Here is a 9368-nt window from a genome sequence, read left to right as displayed (position 1 = left end):
CTTAGTCGATGCCATTTTTAAAGGAAGATCTTACTGGTTCTGTTCTGTTCTTTATATATGAGTGAACTTAATGCGCTGCCAATTATTTATCAAAATTTTAATACACCGCATCTAGTTGAAAAAAATTTATGGCTCTATTCTGTTCTTTATATATTGGTGAATGTAATGGGCTGACAATTTTCTAAAAAAAATTAATACACCTCATCCAGGTAAAAAATATAGGAAAGACTGAAAAGTGTAAAATCCGTGATCCAGTTCATAATGCTCTTTGCATCTCCGTGTATGAAAATTTGATCATTCTATTTGGGACATGAGATGCTCTAAGAGATCATGCTCTTAGCTCTTAGAGATCGATTTAATGGTTGTTCGAATCCATGTTGCCGTTTCTTTGTCAAATTTAAGTTCCCACGTCGGCCAGTAATGCAAGTCTTGCTTCAAAGAAAAAACATGGCGTTTTCCATCTAAATTCAATATCTTAACACGAACAAATTCACCGTGTTCCAACTCTTTTATTACATTTACAAAGGTCTGCAAATCAGGCGTCGGTTTATCATTTACTTGAACAATCCAATCCTCAGTATGATCTGCATACCTATCAGCGGGGCATCCCAAATTATATCCCGACAGGTATACACCGTTACCTTCGGGAGGCCAAAATCCCAACGAGCGGACAGCTGAGTTTGTCTCCTGTACAGTATAGCCGCACCAACTTACGATGTGCGTGACTTGAAGCCCACTTCTTACATCTGTGCCCACAAGAACTTCAATCTCCTTACCCTGCCGGAAAATTGTAAGTCTTAGATCACCTTGCTCATCCTTGCTCTCTTCAACCAGCTGGCAAGCATTCTCAACATCCCGATAATTGGTAACCAGGTTCCCATCTATGGCCAACAGCATGTCACCAGCCTCCAGCGTACCTGCTGCTCGTGATCCGGCAAAACAACACTTGACTTGCAACACCTGCTGTCTCAGAGGATCTTTGTTTGCTAAATCACTAATCCATTTGTCACTTAACCCAAAGCTGCGCGCCTTTGAAAGTAAGGTTGTACAAAGTTCAACCTCTAAAATGCGGACAATGGGCATAGAGATTTTCATTCCGTTAACAAGCAAAGGTAAACCTGCAGATCCGTGAATAATCCTCTCTAAAATCTGGCTGACAGCATAAATTGGAATTCCACTCACAACCGGATTATTATATCTGTCGGGACTGTAGAAGCCAGCCCATAATGCCCGAAGCCTTCCATGATCATCGACTAATACTCCAGCAAATAAATTCCCTAAATGTGCCTCTAATTCGATTACGTCCATGTTCATTGCTCTATAACGGGGAATGTCAGATACAGCAATATTCAATGAAACTTGTGGGCTTGTGACAATGCACTTGCGTGATGCAAGTTCTAAGCTCTTTCTCAAACCAACAAGATGCACAACATCACCTTTAAGCAAAGCAGGTTCAGGAAGAAGAACAGCTGCATGTACAGCTGCAGCACCCGATGGACCTAGTGCGACAGGATCATATGCCACTAATGCATAATTGTGTACAGGGTGAAGAAAAATAACCTGCCCAGGGATTTCCGCTTGGTATGCAGCAAATGATAACATGACATCTGCCACAGATGTGGGAACTGTATTCCTGTCAATCGCCACTATTCCTATTGTTTTAGAATGATAGACCACCACCCCGGTTTGAGGAAGAGGTTTATGCCGCACACAATCAATCATTGATAATAATGGTGTTATATCGACATCAACCATGACAAGGCTTGGTTTTATGGCTTCCTCTAAAGATGGGGTTTGAATTTCCAGAGTTGTACCCGGCTCATCTTGATCATCCAGCCGTCTCCTCTTCGCCTTGCTTATGTCAATACTGATAGAGTCTGAAAGAAAAGAATGGAATTGTGGCATATCACCCCCACCATTTACATTGCTAACAATACTTTTCAATCCTGGACTGGTAATGAGTTTTGTTGAATCCACTTCCGTTCCGCCAACTTGTTCATCTTCTGAAAATGGGATTTGCAAGAATGCAGGCGTCCTTTTCCACAATCCACTCTCATCATTTCGAGTGTATAGTTGAGGTTCTCCGTACCAATCATGCCTGTCAATAGTTACAAGGACAACCATCGTGCGATGACGATCTCCATGTTTCACAAATTCTAGAGGAACCCGTGATCCTCGATGTAATTCTGACAAAATAGATATAAATTGTTCGACCCTTGTAATTTCCTTCCCTGCAAATTTTTTAATGATAGCATGAGAAGGAACACCTGCGCTTGACAACATGTACCCTGGTTGTGCAACATACACTAGACCACAGTTGAAGGAGAAATTCCTAGCCTGTTGGTAGGATAAAGGATGAATTATGCCATCACTTAGTTCCAAAAATTTGTTTGGAGTTATAGAATGTAAGTCCTGGACCTCCAAAGTAATCTTTATAGGAACACCACCCCTCTCAAAATGTAAATTTATCGGCTTTCCTACATTATCATCGAGAATTGTCTCCAACTTCAAGAAATGAGTGACAGTCTCATCATTCACACTGACAAGTAAATCCCCTGGCTCTAAATGATTGTCAGCAGGACCTCCTGGCACCACAGAATCTATAACCAGAATTCCCGTCTCTTCGGGAAAAACCTTTCTCACTAATTCTTCAGTCTCGCCTTGAAGCCCTAACCTACGTGCCTCATCGAATCCTTTGTGAAGAAGAGTCATCTGAAGTGTCCCTCGAGGTATATGGACTGCATGCGTTCGAGTGTCTGACTCATCCTTGCACCTCTGTAAAATTTGCAAAGCCCTTACCACTCGATCCAATGGAAGATAATATGCAGAAGAACCTTCTTGTCTACCACCCGCATTTAATCCAACTGCTTGTGCCTCGCAATTTATTACCGGCGACCCGCTTGAGCCTCCTTTTGTCCCTGAAGCTGCCTGCATATAAAATGTATTGAAGTCATTGTACTTAATCGGCGAGTAAACAGGGGCCGGTCGATCCAGTCGGGCTAGGGTTCCTGCAGAAACCGAAAGCTTGTCACCACTGTCATTACCCACCACCCGGATCTCCAATCCAGTAGCTGCAGCCTCTGGTGCAAGAGGGATTTCCTCAATTTCCATAAACCGAACTGCTGCGGGATCAAAACGGAAAAATCCAAAATCATGAACAGGGTCACGATACAGAGGATAAACCGGAATCTCCTCGTTATTGAGAAACGTAGCCTCGGCCACAACAGGTCCGGGACAGACGACATGGCGGTTCGTGAGCATGAGCCCGCGTTGCTTATCTACAACGAAACCGGTAGCTTTAAAGACACCGGCGCTCTCAGTATCGAAATCACGAGTGGCAGTGACTGTTAAAACCACCACGCCCTTAAAAACCTTGCGTAATGCCTTGCTCCATTTCTCTGCCGTTGCAACACTCTGCATGTCTGCTCCAGCAACTTCCATTGTCAAGAATTTTCTTGAGATTTAAGTCCACGACTGTAAGACACGTAATTGCGTACTGTATGGTTCCTTCACCGGCAGATTCTCTAGTGATGTGAACAAAGAATGCGTGAATGTCTTCCGGGTGAGGGTTATATATACAATTAACTTTGTCAATTATAATGAAAGTGGCGTCCATTGGCCTTTTTAAATAGGATAACGTTTCATAGAGCACTTTTTGGGAAAAATATTAAGTAAATTTAATTATGTATTTAGATTTAATATAAATTTTAATTATTAACCACTTAATATTTTTTTTTAATATTTAATTTTTATTGGGTTAAAGGGCATTCTAGTTATTATAAGGTAGATGTGTAGGTGTAATATAAGTACATTTAAACCATTTTAAATATAGGGTCAATTAAAAAATAAAGAAAAGTTAAAATTTAAAAGTGATATTGGATTTATTAATAAAAAGTTAAAGGTAATAAACAATAAGTAATAGATAAAAAGTTAAAACTAATATAATCCCTTGTGTTCGAATATAGACTTTGTTACAATACTATGGGCCAATACCATGGCTTATCAATACTAAATGCCAAAAACCATAACTTATTTCACAATCAAAATATTATATAACATTATAGTAAGATTTTTAATCAATGATATTCACTTCCACTGTGGGTAATATTAATTGAGTTGTCTTTAGTGTGACTTTTTGGAAGCTTTTCCTATGAATTTTCCAATCTAACTTCTCTAAAATTCTGCACAAATTCATTGAAATCACAAGTTTGAGGGGTAACCCTTGCACAATAGAATTTCTCTACCATTTTTCCAATGGATTTCGGCACTCAAATTCTAAAAGGTCACACTAAAGACAACTCCAATATTAACTTGTAAACAACATTTATCGGCACTGGAAACTCCAAAAGGTCGCACTAAAGACAACTCCAATATTAACTTGTAAATATAGTTTATTACAATACCATGGGCCAATACCATGGATAATCAAAACCACATGCACAAAAACATATATTCACCCGTGCTTTGCCATTGATATTATGAACTTGTGAATAGAATTTATTACAATACCGTAGGCCAATACCATGGATAATCAAAACCATATGAACAAAACATAACTTATTTTACAATCAAAATATCTTATAGCAATATGACAAGATTTTCAACCGTGGATTTTCGCCCCCACTTTAGCATGGATATTATTAAATTGAAAATAGACTTTGTCACAATAACATGACTTATCAATACCACATGCCCAATAATGATAACATATTTCACAATCAAAATATCTTATAAATATTTTATTTTAATTAATTTTTATAGCATTTTTTAATTAAATCGATAAGCAAAAAGGTTATAATTACCTTTGATATATATCAAACTATCTATCCTCACCACTAATAGAAATATTCCCATAGAAATTAAATCAAGGTCTTAATAAAATTAATAATGAGAATACTAAAAATATTCCCATAGAGATTAAATCGATGCTTAATAAAATTAAAAAGGAGAATATTTTTATTGAGCTGAGAGGCTCATTCTATAGCCTAGTATGATGTGTAAGGGTGTTCTCCATTGAAATTTTGCATTTTGCTCGTGTCAACCCAAATATCTAAAAAAAAATTAAATAACTATACAAAACGTTTAAATAATGTCAAACTCATAAAAAAAATTTGCAAGTGAAGAAATTGGATCTCTCTCTGCTTATATTAGATCTTTCTTTAAGATGGATCTATGCTAGTATATAATGAAGTGAAATTTATATAATCTAAATAATATTATTAAGAACCACCATAAATACATCTTAACTAAGGAAGTGATGAGAGAAAGCAAGGTGACTAACAATAATAGAAGAAATATAGTGCATGATTCTTTTAAGTTTTTCATTATTGTATTTTTTTGACATCATTGATCCAAAATATAGGTTTCATATTTTATAACAAAATGAGTTTTTTAAATTTAGATACTTTTTTAAACACAATACAATGGGATCAAATTCAAGGGAGGGAAAAGGGGAGAGAGAGAGAGGCAGAGAGAGAGAGAGAGAGATGGGGTGGTGTAATGCTCGCAGGTTGTGGTGACGGTTGGGCGGCATGGGCATGCCCACCGAGTGAGCGAGGGCGAGACATGGATGCAGGCAATGAGCTAAGAGCGACTCGACGAGTTGGTGGAGCAAGGTGTGGACGATGAGTTGGCGAGCAAACTTATAGTGGGTGAGTAGTCTGGTGAGGGCGTGCCCCACCCACGAGCCAACTTAACAAAACGGGAAAGCTGACATGTTACATTGGCAAATCGACACGAGTTATATGAGTTTGGTGGGTCGGCCAAACGCCCCCACACATTGGATAAAGCATATAAGAACTCGGCGGACAGTTGGAGAATGGAGACAATAAGTAAGCGAGCTCCACATATACTAGCTCTGCGGTAGAAAAGGGTTGGTTGGAAGATAATCCCGCACAATGGGAAGGAATAAGGTTAAACATGGAGATGAGTCACAAGTAGGGCGACACAGGCATGTGCGCTTGCCGGGCGAGGTCGCGGTTGCAAGAAGTCGTTTGAAGTCGTGGTAGGGCATTCGGGCATGCGCCGACTGAAATTTCATGTGAGGTCACGGTAGGGGATGGGGCCCAACGTTTGAAGGATCATTCAGAGGTGCGGTCAGGGCAACTCGTGGAGCGAGGGCCTGCCAAACGAAGGTTTGACACAATGAAGTGTTGCAACGAGTGAGGCTACAAAGCAAGTCGTGTAGGCCTGAATGAAGGTAACGTTCAAGGTGTAAACTAAGGCGTTCAGGTAAATCGAAGCAGTGTAGCAGCCGTAGTTCGGGAAACATGTTAACGAATGAAAAATTTAAGTGTTTTCCTGATGCTGCAGGAAAGCCAATTTACAAAAAAAGAATTGGGGGTGTGACAAGTGGTATTAGAGCTGATTGCAGAAAGCATGAAAGTATGCAGTCTAAAGTTATGGAGAAGTAATGGATTCATAGTCTGGGTTTCGTAGACTTAGTGGTTCATGGCAAGACCATCCAAGCACTGTTGGACAAGAGGGCCACACATAACTTCATGACAACATGATTAGCAAGAGAAGTTTGAATGAACATTTCCCATCGAATGTGGAAGTCAAGGCAGTGAACTCAAGAGCTAAAGTGGCAGGTTTGGCACACGAAGTGCCTATGCAGATTAAAGACTGGCAAGGTCAATTGGACTTCACGGTGAAGGAGATGAACGCTCTTGACATGATATTAGAGCAGGATTTCTTGAATGGTAATAAAACAATTATTGTTCCCTTCTGCGATGAGGTTATGCTGATTGGAAAATCACAGACTTGGACTTTTCCTACTCATAAGCAAAGGAAGGAAGTCAAGGTGCAGTATGTTTCTACACTAATTTTGCAGAAAACAATGTAAAATTTGAAACGGGAACTATAAACTCAAAACGGGAACTCTGGCCAAAAAACCCTGAAAAAACATAAAAAACAGTGCTAAAAACCAAAAGTGTGTATACTGGAACGATGGTTTTCTTTCTAAGGTCAATTTTGAACATGTTTTAAAAATGGCAGTGAAAACGAAATTTTCGTGCAAAAAACACCTTGAAAATGAAAAAGTAATGATACTAGAATGATGATTTTTTAGGGTCAATTTTCAAAATTTTTAAAAAGTGATAGTAAAACTGAATTTGTATGTGCCAAAAAAAGTTGTTTATAATGAAAAAAAACACGCTAATGTTTTTGGTAGAATAACATTTTTCTTTCCTAAGTATAAATTCAACATATCTTCAACCATAACGTGCTAGATACAAAAGAAATTGGAATTTTTTCAACCATAAAATTAAAAAACCCTCACATTATGAACAAATTACATGACTAAATCAATTCAAATGTCATTATTTCTATATTGAATGAAGAATACATTATATCTCTAATTTAATGTTGCATTGTAGATATTATAAAAAATAAAAATTATCATAACTAAGAAATATTATCCAACAACATGAAAATGACTCATAACTTCTCATTTAACACCATAAGGAATTTTTTTTTTTTATCTGAAGCTACAATGAAAACATAAGTTATATAAACTATCTTATACAATTATTCAAAATCACTCATAGTTTCTTGCACACCATTAGAATTCACATCTTTGGATGAGTGACTAGATGTTGACGAAGATTTTCAATATTCTTCTCTTTCATCAACTAGTGCCCCATTTGAGTCCACATGCATGCCCACCATTTAAGGTTTCAAAATTCTTCTAGATCTACGACTGGTTTCGATAGACTCCCATATCAACACAATTCCTTCTGGTAACAACTTTTTAAGAATCTCTACTGTCTTGAAGCGAAGAGTTCCTCTCTTTGTTGACTTAAAGTTATAAACAAGTATGTCAACATCCTCCAATTTTAATATGTCTGTGCGGTGGTGATTCATATTTGTACCCTTTCTTTTTCCCTTTCTTCCATTTTTTTGTCAACTACCATCTCTGGGTTATACACACCATTCAATGGGTGTGTATTTGTTGCATACCAATGTACATCAACACCTATAACATCCTCATTTTCTATAAAGACCTTTATAGCTTTAGCAACCCAGGATGGATAACCATTGGGATCTCAATTTGCTTGCATTGCGATCATGTAACCATCCTTAATATCCTGTAATGAACCCCTGTAAAAGTCTTCCATGGCTTCACGTTGTGCATGAGATCTTTTGGAACCAATATACATCTCTCGTTCCTCTGCCTATGAAGAATTAATAATACGTTGAGATTGTTGATGTTCAACAATTTTTATTTCCTCATGTTCATTCGACACATTTTGTGGCCAAATAAATGGATTTTTCAAAGGTATATATTCATTTGTTGTTGTTGAAATGATATCACTTTGATTATTGAGAAATGACTCCCACCAAATTGAATCAGCAATGTCAAAGTACTCATATGTATATCTAATACATTTTTTAATTTCTTATACGCAATGAAAATAATTTATATATCTATTCTGTCTGCATGCAATATGAACTTCACCAACTCATTGTAATAACAATATTTTTGATGCAAATATTGGATGACCTGGAATGAACTTCAAAAATCCCAAACCTGATGACGATGCCCATTCGAAAGTAGTTGAATACTTCTTGTCCCATATTAGTGTTTTCCCATCAATTTTTTTGATATGAAATTGATGTTGGAAGCTAATGTCATTAATTTGTTCAATGCATTTCCCCTCACCATGCAATTCCAAAATAAACCTTTGCATGTCAACAGTTTCTTCCAACAAATCAAAAGTAGGCTCTGGCATGTATGATTTCTTAATACATTCAATTAATGATGGCAAGCTCCCAACTTCCTTCCTCCTCAATGTGACTAAATAATGACTGAACATCTGATCAATATGGTCTAAGTGTGCCCAACAAGAAGGAAACCAACCTTTACCTTTTGGAAAATTCTCAATTCAACAAGCATGTTTAGATATCCAAAAACAACCTAATTTTTGTTTTCACGGCAAGTGTTGTCCAATTGTAGATACAAAACTTCAGGAAGATTACCAGACTAATGATAAAGCACATCATGAATTATGGTTATGGTCTTATTTGCATCATTATAAATATTTGGAGCTGTGAAGTACACCCTTGGCAACATTTTTCCATTTAAAACCATACAATTGACAAAGTGATACAAAATAAAATTTTCCTCTTGTAAATTTTTGGGTGTGCAAACAAAATGTGTTAAAAGTGTTTTCTTCTGGTCCATACCATCAATTATCAAACCCAAATATTTATTCGGATTATCATAACTCTTCCTTTAATGCTTCTACAACTTTTTCCTTTCACTTGTTTGTTGTTCACGATGCTCCTGAAGTTCTTTGAAAATTGAATCTGATAGTACATTTGTCCCCTTTTGATTTAAGAGAAGCACATGTACTACAAATCCCCAT

At 37.4% G+C, this 9368-nt stretch overlaps 1 pseudogene; it reads right to left on the bottom strand.

Annotated features, from left to right (window-relative positions):
- Positions 1-336: 336 nt before the first annotated feature.
- LOC149207767 (protease Do-like 7 pseudogene) lies at positions 337-3441 on the bottom strand (annotated as a pseudogene).
- Positions 3442-9368: the final 5927 nt, after the last annotated feature.

This window comes from Pinus tabuliformis, chromosome 1_2 (genome assembly GCF_031772625.1).
Source record: "Pinus tabuliformis cultivar Carrire ecotype Pingquan chromosome 1_2, CPIR1, whole genome shotgun sequence".
Taxonomy (NCBI): Eukaryota; Viridiplantae; Streptophyta; class Pinopsida; order Pinales; family Pinaceae; genus Pinus; species Pinus tabuliformis.
This window is presented reverse-complemented; position numbering and strand designations above follow the sequence as displayed.